The sequence below is a fragment of the Muntiacus reevesi genome, chromosome 3 (assembly GCF_963930625.1).
Source record: "Muntiacus reevesi chromosome 3, mMunRee1.1, whole genome shotgun sequence".
NCBI lineage: Eukaryota > Metazoa > Chordata > Mammalia > Artiodactyla > Cervidae > Muntiacus > Muntiacus reevesi.
The window spans coordinates 42,489,573-42,506,789 of NC_089251.1; the positions used below are offsets into that span (position 1 = coordinate 42,489,573).

The window sequence follows — 17,217 nt, forward strand, 5'->3', positions numbered from 1 at the left end:
CATGGAGCACAGGAGGGGAAAAGTTACAGTCTACAAATATTTTGACTGGCTGGTGAGAACATTCTTCTCTTGGACTACCTTCAAAAGCACTGAATTCTCAGTGTGCATCAACATAGCAAACAGGATGCACCAACTCATTCACATCTGTAAATGTTTCTGGTGTACCATGAGTCTTCTTAGGTTCTGGAGAAGTATATAAATGATCACACAGTTCTGGGTAACATACTCCATACAATTCCTGGAGACAGTGCCAAATACTCAAAGCAAGCTAACAATACCTGCCCTGTTATGGTTTACAAGGGTGTGATTTTTTTGCAATCTGAAAGTTTTTTTTTCAACAAAAGCAAGTTTGCCTGAAAGAAAATGAGCTGTGTAAACAGTAAAACAAGTTTGAAATGAGCACAGAGGCTTAATCTTCAATTTCTTCCTCACAGGAAAGGAACAATGACAGTGGAAGCTCAAATTCTTCTGTTAGGAGAGGCACAAACAAGTCTAAACATCTTACAACAAGAACGGAGCTTTTAAAAAGATCACAGTATATTTTCTATACATCTACAGAACATTTGTTGTTACTTTTCTTTTATGAAATAGATTATCAAATGTACTCTTTAGTTACATCATGGTGGAGGATAGATAATACTTAAGGGGACTGAAGAAATAAAACCAGAACTCTTTCATCCTGCAAAACTGGATCTATATTCATTATAAAACAACTCCCCACTCCCTCCTTTCCACCTTTCTACTTTCTGTCTCCATGAGTCTGGCTACTCCAGGTGGCTCAGACATGGAAAACAATGGACTTGTCTTTTGTGACTGACTTATTTTACTTAGCACAATGTCCTCAAGGTTTAATTAGCATTCTTTTTTTTTTTTAAAGTGATGTATATGTTTCAGGAGATTCCAAATTAATGCAGATTTTTCCAGACAAATACTGTCATTTAATAAAGTTGATATTTGTGTATGCAGATCTGAAAGAAGGGGAGACTGATACAAAGAAATGGAATGCAGGTTGACAGGTTCTATGGCAAATTGAGCATTATGTAACTTTTTCATTCCATTTGTAGGTATTAAAATTGAATAGAATACATGTTCTGAAGTCTTAGTTTAGTGAATCAGAAAATGTATTCTCTTCATTTGAATTTAAGGAACAGAATACACTCAACTTTGAATTAAAAGATAAAAGAATGAAAAATAATACTACAAGTGTAACCATGGTTCTAAAAGTGTAAGTCTGAGAAAAAGTTGCTCTTTCAAATACAGGTGATAACAGTACAGAATGGCAGGGCTCAGGGCTGCAGACACTACTCAACACCTGAGTTGTGAATTTTCCATTATCTCTTAGGAATGGGCAGCCTGTCATTTCAAGGCAGAAACTTTACAAAAATGTAAACAATGTAAAAAGAAATTTCTTCATATTTAGGTATGCAGTCAAAAGATCAACAGGATAGCATTTTTCACCATTTTTGTCACCCTCCAGACACAGTGCTAAATGCAGCTGAGGAACTGAAATTTTAATTCTATTTAATATTAATGTAAATCAACATACATGGCTAGCAGTGCATGCAGTTCTAGATGGCCTGTTATAAAATATCAACCAAACAACCAGAATTATGTGTCAGTTTGTTTTAGTAAAACTCTGCCAAAATCCTTTTTTTGTTCAATATAACCTTTTTTCTTTTTAACTTCAGTGACACTGACTCATATCATCTGTGCAGATGAATTAAAAACCAAATGTCAACCTTGGAGCCTTAAAGTTTCACCAGGAGAGGAAAAAATCCCAATATCACATATATTCATGACAAAACATCTTTGATCCACATATGATAAAGAATATAAAGTATTTAGAGAAAAAAAAGTTTTCTTCACATTAATCAAACTTCAAAACATGCATTTTACTAGAATGCTTTAAGACAGTTCCTTACGACTAAGTCTATGGAGGCTAAACAAACTTTTTCTTGTATCCCCCAAATTTATTCTATATATAATGGTGATCATGTACCCTCCTTTTTTCTCTATATAATGGTGATCAAAGGTCTCAGCCTCACAATGATTTTAACACTAGGCCATCTGCCTTCAGCCAAAAGGTATATTAAATACACTTTGGTCTTGATTCAATTTTCCCAAGATTGGTATCTTGAGAACTTCAGTTTAAATTTAAAATGTACTTCTGAATGACCTTTCAAATATTTGGGGTGAAATAAAATAAGCTGATCCAAGAACAATATTAAATTCCAAAACTGAGCTAATGAAGACTTTTGGGCCCAGGTGCAGGCAACTCCCAAGTAGAAACTTCTTTATCATTTAGGTGGGAGCCCAGAATTCTCTGTGAAGTGCCTTATTTAGAACCTTGTAACCCAAGTTAAGTGGGCAGGGAGTAACTCAACGCCTACAAATGTCAAGGAACCATGGTTCTTTAGGTGGTGCTTTCAGTAATACCTACTTGTCTTGCTATAATATAGCAGCTAATTAAATACAGGCCTCACTGAAGAACCGACTGTTAACAAGAAAAGGACAATGGAGAGAAGGGGAAGAAGTCACAAGGTGTGAAGTAACAATGTACAGCCAGGAGGAAGATATCCAGTCATCAAGTCAGCATTGCTATTTGAAGCCTCCACTTTCACTTACATTTCAGCTTAAATCCACCCGACTCCGCACACAGACAGACACAAACACACAGAAAGGCACCAGTCATGCATGGAAGGAAGCCAAGACAGTTTTGGTCTACAGCTTACTGCAGTTTAAATTAGGTGGCAAGCTCAGCTTTCATCACATAAATCACCCCATATACCAATACAAGTTCTCTCTGTTGGTGATGCGGTCCACACCCGCCACCAGGGACCTCACCAAGCAATCCCACAGAGCTTGGTTTATTTCCAGAGCCAAAAGGACCTGTGTTAGAAGACTGCTTGGCAACAGCTGAAGTTATGCTAGACACACCTAGCTAGTCACAGGGACATTTTTAGATCTGTCCTCCACTTTCCCCCTCTTGAGCTCCCCCAGGAGAATGCACAAAGACATCCACTCAGGCAAAGATGGATGGGGTTGGGAGACGACAGGGAGTGCCACGCACTGCTGGATACAGCCTAGATGTTACTCTGACTAAGTCACTTCAGTCAGTCACCAGTACTCCCCAGACGGCGTTAGTGGTAAAGAACCCGCCTGCCAATGCAGAAGTAAGAGACATGAGTTCAATCCTTGGGTGGGGAAGATCCTCTGGAGGAGGGCATGGCAACCCACTGCAGTATTCTTGCCTGGAGAATCCCATGAGCAGAGCAGCCTGGTGGGCTACAGTGCAAAGGGTCACAGTCAGACAGGACTGAAATGACTTAGCAGGCACAGTGCTATCTCTGTGCTTTCAAGCCTGATCACCGTGTTTCTCTTTCTCCAAGACATGAATGGAATTCAGTGTTCTACGAAGACCTCTGTGGCATTGTAAATATATAGCAGGGCAACCTCTACAGGTAAGGTGGGGCAAACCTCAGGAGGCTCCCTGCAAAATGTGCAGGGGAGACAAAGCCACTCATGTCCTCCTCTCACTGGGAGAAAACAATGTGTCAAATACTCAACTTCTTCTGCTGAATGAACAAAGAAAGTAGTTGTGAAATTATGAAAAATCATAATTTAAACAACATTCTTCCCTCCAGAATGTAATCTAGTTTTTCTGCAGAAACTGAAATATTTTTTAAAAGATCTTTTAAAAACTTGTCTACTATGACCTGTACCTTGTCAAGTCTGTTCACAATTTAGTTTCCAGTTAGAAGAAAAGCTGAATTCATTACACAGTCATGGAGACACACTGTTCCCATTAGCAATAGTATAACCCAGTTCTTGGTAGCATATTCGTGCTATTCCTGGAGACACTGCCAAATACCCAAAACAAGGTAACAGTACCTGCCCTGTTATGGTTCACAAGGCTATGATTATTGAGAAAGCTTTTTTTTTTTTTTTCCCCCAACAAAAGCAAATTTTCCGAGAAGAAAATGAGCTATGAAAACAGTAAAACAAGTTTGAAATGACATTCCATATGTACAGGCAGTGTTCCAAGAACATCCGCGAATTCCCCAAACCCGCACTGGACAGCCTCTGCGTACCAAAGGCCTGTGCAGGTCCTCTCTCACTGGGTCCCTTCATTTCACATTTCTAAAGCTAACAACCAAAATCTGGGCCATGTGTACGCTCCAGCCAATTACCTAGACCAGAGACTTGCTTTCTTGTTCAGGAAAAGCTGGCAAATCACATACATTATCACATGATCCACCAGCAGACTTGCCAACACCTTGTCAGCCACCGAGATAAGCTCAGCCCCTACTCACAGGGTGAGCAAAACCATCCCCTCCAACAGCGCCCTTGACTGTCTGCCTCCAGAACGGGTCCTCAGGACTGTCCTGCAGCACCACCTCTGTTGCTTCCCCTTCCTTCTGGTCACAGAATAGCTGTCCCCTGCCCCAAAGTAATCTCTCTACTAGTGCCCACCTAAGATTCCCACTTCATCAATCTCCCAGCCTCAGAGTCAGCCTTTCCCTATCTATTCCTTTCCATAGACACGAACATACTCAAATATTTTACATCTGAAAAACAAAGAAAATAGCAAAGCACACACTCACCCCTTTCTGTCCTTTTTTCTCCATCTTCTTCAAGTCAAAGCTCCTTTAAAAAGCTGCTGCACTCACCTCTACTTCCTCACCTCACCTCTTTTTCACTCACTCACCTGCTGCAATCTTGTTTTCTCCATAGTTCAGTGAACTGCTCTTACCAAGGTCATTAACATCCTCCTCCTTGCTAAATCTGGTCAATAATAACAATGTTTCTCTTAAACTTGAGCTCTCAGCTGCATTTGAGACAACTGACCACTCCCTAGACCTTGAAATGCTCTCTTCTTGACGTCTGAAACGCCACATTCTATTTTCCCTCTCTTTCTGCCTGTTCCTTTTAAAGTTCCTTCTAAGCAGACTTCCTCTTTCTGGAAATCTGCTCTTGTCTTTGTGGCACCAGGACATACTCAACTGCCAAGCTAAGAGCCTGCTCACACCTGACCAATGACCGAGGCCCGTCAGCCTCAGGAAACTGTCTCTCTTGCCACCACTGCCATCCCACCTACCTCTCATCAATGCAGTGACCTCCGATCACCTTAAATCCCTCCACCTTAGGGAGGTGAAGGTGGAGGTCACCTTAACCTCCACCTTGCAGGTGGTGATCTTTTGGAAAAGAGAATTTGAAGATGTTTCTCTCCTGATTACATCATTCACAAAACAAAGCAATGACACAGCATAGCAGAGATGATTAGCTGCCTACTTCAATGTCATTCTCCCCCTCCCATTTTAGAACCCTGATTTTCAGCTGGGCACACCACCACTCCAAATAAAAGACCACATGTCCAGCTTCGCGTGGAGCTATTTGCGCCAAAGTACTGGTCACTGAGATTAACTGGAAGTGAGCTGAACGATTCCCAGGAAGTCTCTGTGAAAGTGCAGGGGACAACATGCCCTTCCTCCTCCTTCCTGCTGTGTGGAACAAAGACACGGAGACTAGAGTTCATTCAGGCAGCCACCGGGGACCGTAAGGAGATGTGCTGAGGATGGCAGAGGGGCAAGACAACGCATGTGAAGTGCTAAGCAAAGTGTAGGGCCCACAGGAAGAATACAAGTGCCGGCTGGGCTAGCACTGCATCACCAATTCAGATACATTCTCCACCCCACCTCACGGTTTATCATTTCTGAAACCAGGATGAATCACACAGCCAGTGCGATCTTATCAATTGTTGGCACTTTTCCCCTTTCCCAGCGGTACATAAAAGGTACACCTTATAATCTGTGGCACAAATTTCATAAATATGATATTGAATCTCTCTTTCTGCTCCAAGTCACCCACCAGCTTAGCAATCTCCCAGGTATGGGTTCTACCTCATCACTCTCCAGTTATGTGTAGCCTGAGGATAGTTTCAAGACAAGGGTCAACAAACTATAGCCTGTGGGACAGCTGGAACTACGGCCTGTTTTCACAGAGAGTTACTGGAAGGCAGCTGCTCCTGTAAGTTTACACAGCGTCTATGGCCGATTTCATGGTACGGTGGCTGAGGTGAACAGTTGTGACAGGACTGCACAGCCTAAAATATTCACCATCTGGTCCTTTACAGAAAAGGTCTGCCAAACCCTGGTTTAAGACAGTCTTCCGTGGTGATGAAAACCCAAGTTTTGATAACATGTCTGCCTGTTCAAACTCTGCTCCTCCTAAGCCTCCATGCTGGCTCAGGACTTCTCAGGATGGCCAGGGAGCTGAAGCCACCACGGGCATGTTGGCCTGTGGCGCCAACAGCACAGCCACAGAACAATCCCCCGGGGTTTTTTCACCTCCTCATACTCAGCCAGGAAAGCAAAACCAAGGATTTGTAGTTGGTAGCAGAACTCTGGCAACTTTCAAAACAACAGAAAGAAAACCTAAGATTAAAAAGACTTTTACCTACTCACATGAGGGTCGAATTCATAGAGACAGAAAGCAGAATGGTGGCTGCCACAGGCTCGGGGGAAGGGGAAAGGGGAAGTGGTGTTTAATGGGTACAGAGTTTTGGTTTTGCAAGCTGAAAAAGTTCTGGAGACTGCACAACAAGGGGAATATATTTAACCCCACTGAAGTGCACACTTAAAAATGGCCAAGATGGTAGACTTTGTTATGAGTATTTTACCACAATTAGAAGAACATTTTAAAAAGTCAGTCTTCTGTGTGCATGTACATGTGCAGCTATACACATACACTCTGTCAAGGCATCAGAGAACCACAGAACAAAATCACTTTTTGTTATCCTCATACAACCAGGAGTGAATCTGACAAAGCACTCACTTCCTGCTTCAGGTACTACCAGCTGCTATCAGTAATTATTACACTGTCTCCCAATTTGTCTGTCTGGTGCTCTGTACCTGTTAATGACTGTAAACTCCAGGAAGGCAGTACCAGCCATATGATCCCCTTTACCGTATCCATCACCTTTAATTATGTGTCATGCTCATTAGTAGCACTCATTTGTTGAGTAGATAAGTGAGTAAATGAATGAAGCAAAGAGAGCTGTTACTAAATGAAATCTATTCCCTGGAACTTATTTCTTATCTTATTAAATACTAAGTGTCAAACAACGGTGGTGTCATCATTAATTAGAAAGCTGATTAACAAAACAACCATTATTTTAATTTTTAAAAAGTACTGAATTAGAATATATGTATTCTAATTCAATGTTCATAAAGAAAACATACAATGTTCATAAAGAAAACCTAAATCTAAAACTATGCTCTGCATAGAAGATAATTTTTATAAGCCATAATTTAGTATCATAGTTAAAAAAGATCCCTCTATGATAAAGAAACAAATGGAATGACCACATACTAAAATTATAAGCTCAGCCTGGAAAAGTACATTTCCTAAGAAAGTTCTTTTGTCTTCTTCCACTTATAAACTATAAAAACACAGGACAAACTATCAAATCAAGTATGTATTTTAATTTTGCTAGATATTAATTCCTACATTTTTTGAGTCTTTTAAATTAATTTTAATTATTCTAAAGTATACGTCAAAGAGACCTACAGACAGGAAAACATGAGGGTAATTTTTTCAGTAATAGAAGAAAACCAGCTGTCCTGTTCATACTCTGAGTCTACACATATCCAAAAGCAAAAATCTGTAACAGAGAGCAAGTCAATAGGTCCTTTCAAAGAATAAATCAGAAGTCTTGGCAACAACACTGTTTTCTAAACAGTTATACTCATCAGGACCAAACCAACAATTCACATACATACAGTATCCTTCACTACAATCTGCTACCTCAGTTACTAAAGTCGACATTAGCAAAAATCTCAGAAAGAACCAGGAGCCAGATTCATAAAAATCACTTATTTTCCTCTTAAGTCTCATATTGCCCTCTCGGGGGAGCCAAACTTGAATACTGGGCCTTTTTGTTATATAAAGGTAAGGATCACAGCAACTCAAATCCAATAACCAATAACTAATACAAATAAGCCAAAGGAAAAAAATCAACCTAAATATCAAATAAAAATTTTAAAACATTTTTCATCTCAACTGGCAAACAGTTTTAAAAATAATAATACTTAATGCTTTAATAAATGTAGCAAGGCTGACAATAAAATAGCTTGTAGGTCTCTACCAAATGCTAGTTCAGAGAGGCCTTTCTCTTCTCTGCCTATTTCAGCTACAACATCACCTCTACCCCCTCACTCCTGGTACCCTTACCTTTCTTTTTTCATGTCACTTATCACTACCTGAAATTACATTTCATATCTTTTACTGTCTACACCTCTACTAGAGGTTTCTAGATACTAGAAACTAGATGAAGGCAGGACTTTATTAGTACGGTTCTCTACTAATACACAGTTGGCATTCAAAATACAGCTCAAAATTAATGTGAAGAGGAATACAAACTGGAAAGCAATTTGAAATGCCTAACCAGAAACTTTAAAAGTTTATAGCCTCTGAACACAAAACCATTTCTGAATATTTATTATTAGAAATAATTCTGAGATGCAAGGATTTACATTTAAGTATATTCACTACAGGGTTCTTATAATGGCCAAAAAGTAAGAGTAACCTACATGTCCAACTATAGGAGACTCTCCGGAAGGAACACAAGCACTGACACACTTGTACAAACTTCCAGCTCCCACACTTCTGACAAGTGTTTCTACTAATACATTTCCTTCAAGTGGTGAGTTAGAGTCATTATCTTATTTCTGACCATTAAAAAATTAAGAAAAAACATTTGATTTCCAAAGTTTTGCCATGCCCAATGACAAGTGACCAAAGAATCCTATAATGGTCATCAGCTATCCTTCCTATTTTCACCTAAGCTTTGATAATACCATGCCAAGAACATTTTACAAAGCCTCCCCTGCTCACTAAACCTTACACCCCACAATGAACACACAAATCCTTGAAATATCTAAACATCCACACAGTATAAGAATGAGAGCCCAATTCTTTTAATAGCTACCAAGGCCTCTAAAACAAGGCCAATCCTTCTTATCTATCTTGAGTTTAATAGATACAAAATCCATAAATATGGATGGAGTTGCCAGTTAAAGACAATTCTACATATACCCTAGGGCTTTCACTATGTGTATCTTCAATATAACTCATAGAACAGTACAGTTAATTATTTTCATAATGGAGAGCATTAGTTTTTTAGCCACTGGAGCACAGACCTCTTGTAATCCAGAAAGTTAAAGAATTTCCTAAATTTTATCTCTGCATCAGGAAAAATCACTAGAGATAGATGAACTTTATTATAACAAAAATTGCAAACTACCAATCCATTTGACACAAGAGAATTACAGGCATGGAAATTATGGTTTACTTACTTGGAATATTTTGCAAAAACTAAGAAACATAAAAAGAATTATTCATGATCATAAATAAAATATATATCAAATTTAAAATACTGATTAAATATACTGATAAAAATATATTAATAATCAAAGACAAAGAATATTTAAATATGAAAGTTATAGAATTTTAAAAAGAAATACCATCTGTAACCTTAATACAATTCTGCTGTTTTCACTGTGTCCAGGATAGCACCTGGCATCTAAGAGGTATTTAGTAAATACTTGCTGAATGTAAACATTTATTCAATTCAGGTCAGTCGCTCAGTCGTGTCCGACTCTTTGTGACTCCACGGACTGCAGCACACCAGGCTTCCCTGTCCATCACCAACTCCCAGAGCTTGCTCAAACTCATGTCCATCGAGTTGGTGATGCCATCCAACCATCATCCTCTGTTGTTCCCTTTGCCTCCTACCTTCAATCTTTTCCAGAAAACATTTATTGACTAAATGCAAATGCTTTACATGCAGTCTCAATAACAGTCATTAAAATCTTACTTTTATTATGTCTACTTTTTAATAAGTGAGGAGACTGAGACTTAGAGCAGTTAAATAACCTGCTGAACGTTACGTGGCTCAGAAGTAATGAAGCTGGGATTCAAAACTCTCATCTGTATTCTTACTTATTCTTACTGTATTCTTAATGTATTCTTACACTTACTGCCCTTACAGTAAAACTGGAAAAAATAAAACAGTCCACTGAAGGCAGAATGAACTCAGTATGCATCTTGAAGTGGTTTTGTAATGGTGGAATGTATTAATGACTGACACTGTGCATGAGGTAATTTCTCACATACCCACTGACTAAGTATATGACTAAGAATATTACAGCTCAATAATGTGAGATTAGAGACTTTCAGAGGCTTCTACCAGTAAGTCACTTGGCAGTAACCCTGCCTGCCAATCTAGGAGTCACAGCAGCCGTGGATTCTATCTCTGGTTCAGGAGGATCCCCCGGAGGAGGAAATGGCAACCCACTCCAGTATTCCTGCCTGGAGAATCCCATGGACTGATGAACCTGGAGGGCTACAGTCGTGGGGCTGCAAAGAGTAGGACATGACTGAGCAACTGGGCATGCATGCAGAGACTTTTAAAGTATAAAAAATTGCTCAATACATATCATTAATGTATAGAAACTAAACTGCAAGAAGTCACTGGCCCTTATAAAGGGTGTTGAAAAAACAAAAATGAAACAGGAAAAATAAGAAGCAGTCACTTCTTCAGTGGTGACCAAGAACTACAAGAAATCGGAATTTCCGATACAATTCAGAGTGAGCGAGCCACTCATCACTTACCTCCTAAAAATACATTTCAACTATCCTGCTGAACAAGGCTAAGAACCTCTCACCTCCTGTATTTCCCAGCATCTTCTTAGCTCAGCCTAATGGATCCCCTCCAAACTGACAATGAATTGCAGACATGGTCCCTACTTACCTTGTCTAGTCTCAGTTCTAATGTTGCCTCTTCATCTCTGACTTGCTTAGGACTTTCCAACTCCTTGACTGCTCTTTTCCTGCGACACTTGTACCAGAAACCCATCTATCCAAAACACTCTAGGACAGGTAGGCAGTTAACTTAAAAAACAAGTTCAACCACGGAACAATGAAAAAGTTTTAGATAATTAAATTACTTTAGCTTTTTTACAAAAAATAATACAATCATTCACAAAGATCTTTTCCTTTGGTATGATGTAAATCTGCTGACCAGAGCTGTCAACTTACATAACCACACCAATAATACACCATCTGTGATTTCCAGTTTCATTTCTTCAAAGCGGACTAAAAACTTAGTCAACTGTGAAATAATCTGCATGCAGAAGAATCATTCTAATTTTCCCAATCTTTCATACTTATCATATCCACCTAACTACCTTTTTTCTTTTAGGCTACTCATCTTTATCCAATTTTCTCAAAGCATTCAACTCAATTTCCATGAAAATTAACTTTTTTAAGCCCATTTCATTGGTGTACATAAAATTAATTATATCATTACAAAAATATGACTAGTATTAACAACTTTGGGAACAAATCTGGTGAACAAACTACTCCACTTCATAAGACAGAACTTATAAAGAATAGATCCAAGCATTCACAGAAAGTGGTGAACACCAGCTAATCTCTCTAGGACCAGAAGTTAGTTAGTGAACTGTCCCTGAAACTACCCTCATAGCTTTTGTACTATAACCACATCTTTGTGTAAACTGAGAATTCCTCACTAAACCAAAAATTCAAAAAATGCATGCCTGTGTTGTTGATACCTTTAACCCACTAGGCAGCTGCACAGAGCCTGAGGCAGCAAGAGCCCTCCTCCTAGCTAAACAGACTCTCACAGTTACCAGATTCGTTTTCTGTGTATGTCATTACATGGGAAAGGTTGGGAAGCACTGCACAAAGTCGGAAGCTACTTAAGAGAAGTGACTGTCTTTATTTTTGCATTCCCAATAATTAAAATAGTGGACATTTGATAAATTCGTAGAATAAAAGTAATAAGTAAAAGAGACCCTTCATAGCCTCCCACAGTGACTACAGGTAAACAAAAGACTTCAGCCAGGAAGACAGACGTGACCATTGACCTTAGCATGGGTCAGGACAGCAACAAGGGGAAATGAGCCTTTAGAATAAACTTATTTACTTACACATTTCTAAGTTTTTTCTCTCCCACCAGAATGAAGCTCCAATGAGTGTTGGGCCCTTGTCTATGTTGTTCACTTGTATCCTGATACCAAGAAAAATGCTTACCACTCAGTAGCCATGTAGCCATTTAATAAATACTTGTTAAATGTGTTGCTGTTAGAATTTCAAAGTGAGGAATTTGAAGCTCTAAGGGAAGAGATAGACCCTACTCAACAGTTCTGCTCAAGGAAAGGGAGTAATGATAGAAAAGCCATGCTTTAAAGACTTTCAAGTTCCTTTCAAAACATGGATGCCAACTGGTGACTGCTCTATAACATACCAGGGCGGTTAAGAGCTTGCGCTCAGGCAGATCTGGGCCTAAATTCTGCTTCTGCCCCTTACTTCTGTTTCTGCCTCTTACTTAACAGCTAAGTAAACCACTCAGTCTTGGAATTTTCTATTGTGAAACAGAGATAACAGTGAGCTCCTACAATCATTTGAAGATCTTATAAGAAAATGCACGCGAGGACAATGCTTGGCACCTTACTGTAAAACAGATGTCTGCTGTTATTGCTATTATTACTGTTGTTGATAAGCACACAAAGTATACCACATTCTGTGCACTAGGGATGAAGAGAGGACTGCACTCCTTGAAGAGCTCCATTATCATTACTAAGGGATACCAAAGAACCAGGGCTTTGGAGTCTGTCACCTGGTTCATATCATGGATTCCTTTGGTTCAGACAAGTCACTAACTCTGAATGTCAGTTTCCTCTTTTTAAAACGAGCATAGTAATAGCATCTATCTTCCAGGTCTGTTATGAATATTAAATGAGATCATGAACACAAAGGATTCACTACATCTGACATAAACATGTACCCTAACATGACACTAAGCATTAACTATAAAATATACAGCTGTGCAGACATAGGTTTTTAAAAGGTTTTTAATGAAAAAATGCTTAAAGCTTTGCTTCATTAAAAAAATGAAAACTTCTAGAATGGTGTTTGTTTCATGCTCTTTTGAAATAATAGAAAACTTTCCAATTTCCCAAGGGCTTTAGGACGGTATACAATGAAGACACTTTTCTTCCACAAGCCTATCTGTAGGAAGAAATCTTTTGGCTTATTTCCATCTTTTTCCATATTTAGTTCAGTCATAGGTACCCCTCAGGCATTTCCATGTTTTTTCTCAGCTATCTTTTTTCCCTGAGCATGGAAGAAACATTCCATCAGCATTTTCAGCAATTATTCTGTGCTTCTCCTGACTCAGCAGGAAGTTTAAGAATGGGATATGGGTAATAAAACTCAGCTTGGACAGCTAGGTAATGTTTCCAGTTAAAAACACTGAATCTTTGCAATTTTTCTATAAATCAAACTAAAATTTTAATCTAAAATTAAAAGTTTAAACACATACTAAAAATTGTTAACTTATAATTCTCATGTGTTTACCTACGTATATAGCATTTTGTTTCTTACTTGATACTTTTGCCTCTCAAAGTCCCATACTTACTGCTCTCCCATTAAAAAATGAAGTAACTTCCAAAATGCCAGAGATTTAAAATCACAATACTCTTATTACAACTGTATACTTTAAACCTCATAAACTAGAGATGAGATGACAGTAAAAGAACTGACAGAAAACCTAAATGACAAAAACATTAAAGAGTGATTACAAATGGCAATGATCCTACAAAGGAGGAAGTTAACTGTGAAGAAAAGGTGCTAACCGCTCCCTAAACCTTACTATAATCTAGATTTTTTAAAAGACACTCTGGGAAGTTCAAAGACTTTAAGGTATTTTTTTAAGTGCTAAAGGCAGAAGTAATACATTACAGACAGTAAAAAAATTCAAGCATTACAAACAGATATATGTTCATCATCCTTTTATAGAAGCGAGATGAAAGCATAAAATTAGCCAACCTTGTGAAACATCTGGTCCATGTCTTTATCAGCTAAGCTGGTAGGTTTGAAAGAACATTCCACTTCCGTATGGATTAGAAAGGACAAAGGCGGATGATCAGAGAGTTGGAAAGGAATTCTAACAGAAGAATCTGTTTATGTGATGAGGACTAGCTCTTTACTAAAATCACCTTTCCCATATAAGTCAACTCTCATGTTAGTCTAATTGTGGACAAAAGATGCTTCCAAATAACTGTGACAACCCTAAATTTCCTAAAAAGTAAAACTGAAGCCTCTAACATCAAATACTATTTATGCTGTGTACCAGCTTTAAACTCTAGGACTTCCCTGTAGTTCAAATGGTAAAATCTGCCTGCGATGCAGGAGACCAGGGTTCGATCCCTGGGTCGAGAAGATCCTCTGGAGACGGGAATGGCAATCCACTCCAGTATTCTTGCCTGGAGAATTTCATGGACAGAGGAGCCTGGTAGACTACAGTCCGTGGAGTCACTAAGAGTCAGACACGACTGAGCCACTAACACACACACAGCTTTAAACTCTAAGGTACTAAATAGCAGTGTGATAAAAGTGTTTAAAGCAGTGTACATTGTTAGATTAATTATATAATTCACACTGTTGGAGCAGCCCTGGAGAAGTGAAGGTGGGACAGGGAGGAAGGGCCAGAGGCTATTAAAAGGAAGTTTTATGAAAGATTAAAGAGCAGGTGTAGGAGGAGGACAAAGGCCTGATATAAAACTGAGGGTGGAGGCTAGGCTGACCTTCTTCTTAAAGAAATCTAAATGAAGAAAAAGTCAAGTCTTTAGGAAGGCATATTTGCTTAGCATATGTGTTTAAGGGAAGATGCAAAGTGGAAATCAAGCCCTGCAAGGGTTTAAAAGGAAGCATATTTTAAAGCTGAGGAAGGAAGTTGCTGGGGATAATGGAAAAGATCTATATCTTGATTGTGATGGTAGTTACATGACTGTATGCATTTGTAAACTCAGAAAACTTACACTAAAAAGAATAAATTTTACTATATGTAAATTATACCCCAATCAACCTGACACTAAAAAAGGTTATTAACAACTAAAATGATGATTAACCTTTATAAAGTTTATCGCAATGTAAATAACAAAAACAAGAATAAGCATCTTTTGTTTACCTGAACTTATTTTTAATTAAAATACAGTTGATTTACAGTGGTCTGTCAGTTTCAATTGTATAGCAAAGTGTTTCAATCATATGTAAATTTTATTTGTTTTATATATATTATATATATATGTCATATGTATTTTCTATTCTTTTCCATTAAAGGTTATTACAAGATACCGAATATAGTTCTCTGTGATATATAGTAGGACTTTATTTACCTATTGTACATATACTAGTGAGTATATGTTAATCTCAAACTCCTAATTTATCCACCCCTCCCATTCTTTCCCCCTTGGTAACCATGTTTTTTTCCTATGTCTGTGTATTTCTGTTTTGTAAACAAGATCCCACATATATGATATTTGCCTTTCTATGTCTTACTTCACTGAGTATGTAGGTCTATTCATGTTACTGCAAATGGTATTACTTCATTCTTTTCTATGGCTGAGTAATATTCCACTGTGTGTGTGTGTGTGTATACACCATATCTCTATTCATTTCTCTGTCAATGGACACTTAAGTTGTTTACATGTCTTGAATATTATGAACAGTGCTGCTATGAACATTAGGACGCCAAGTTACCTTTTCAAATTACAGTTTTCTAAGGATATATGCCTAGGAATGGGATTGCTTGATCATATGGTAACTCTGGTGGCTCAGTGGTAAAGAATCCACCTGTCAAGCAGGGGGCATGGGTTCAGTCCCTGGATTGGGAAGATCCCCTTAAGAAGGAAATGGCAACCCACTCCAATATTCTTGCCTGAAAACTCCCATGGACAGAGGAACCTGGAGGGCTACAGTCCATGGGGTTGCAAAAGAGTTGGACACAACTCGGTCACTAAGCAACAACAAAAACAACGTGGTAATTCTATTTTTAGTTTTTTACGAAACCTTCATACTGTTCTCCATAGTGGCTGTACCAGTTGACATTCCTACCAACAGTGTAGGAGGTTTCCTTTCTCCACATCCTCTCCAGCAATTATTATTTGTAGACTTTTTGATGATGGCCATTCTGACCAGTGTGAGGTGACACCTCATTGTAGTTTTGATTTGCAATTCTCTGATAAACAGCATTGTTAAACATCTTTTCATGTGTCTGTTATCTGTATGTCTTCTTTGGAGAAATCTCTATTTAGATCTTCTGCCCAGTTTTTGATTGGGTTGTTTGTTTAATATTGAGCCATATGAGCTGTTTGTATATTTTGCAAATTAATCCCTTGCCAGTCACATTGTTTGCAACTATTTTCTCCCATTTTGAAAGCTTCTTACATGGAACCTTACTGTTTGGTTGATGGGTTTCCTTTCCTATGCAAAAGCTTTTCAGTTTAATTAGGTCCTGTTTGTTTATTTTTGCTTTTAGAACAGCATCTTTTAACTATTTGGGATGTCTTACAATGTTGAAAAATCTAACCAAACTCGAGGTATATAATGAAGAATGGGTTTGAAATTCCATTCCCATCTTTCACCATTAGTGTCTCTCTTACATGGAAACTTTAGTTTCTGACATTTCTCCCATGTGACCCAGTGGCTGGGGTTCTCAGCCAAAGACAGGAGCTGCAATGTCAGGCCAAGAGACTCAGCATATGGCTTTCTCAGGGTCTTTCTTCCTGCTCTAGACATGGAGAAACAGACACATCTACCATATGCTCCACAACTAGAACACAAACTACATGCTATAAGCTTATTTATTTCTGGACTCCTATTATGCTCAAAGCTTTTTCCCCTTTGATTATCCTCCCATCCTCAGAGAAATCTTGCCTCACAGTTACCCCAAGAGTCTACCTTAATGCCAGGAAGTCTTTCCTGAGCTCCCATGCCAGTTAGAAGCTTCCATAGCACCCTATGGACTGCTTCTCATGCTGTTTCATAGGTAGCTGTTTCTGGATCCATCTCCTCTTAAAAACTCAAGGTCAAAATGCTGAAGCAGGACCAAGACTTTATTCTTTTATAGCCCCAGCATCCAGCTAGTTCTTGGCAGAGAGGAAGCACCCAAAAAAACATTTCTTGAGTAATATCCTAAAACGGTACTTCTATCCACTTCGAAAAAAATGAACATTTAAATACAGTTTTACCTATACATTCAAGAAATCTATCTAGGGCCTACAATCCCTGCAGAGACTTCCTGGGGTCAATGCCAGGTGTAAACTTATTCCAGTCTCATTGTGGCTCTAT

General features: G+C 38.6%; 1 protein-coding gene across 3 annotated transcripts in view; it reads right to left on the reverse strand.

Moving 5' to 3' along the window:
• The window catches only part of UGP2 (UDP-glucose pyrophosphorylase 2), a 53,627-nt gene that overhangs the window by 9,398 nt on the left and 27,012 nt on the right, over positions 1–17,217 (reverse strand). The gene's annotated exons all lie outside the window — the stretch shown is intronic.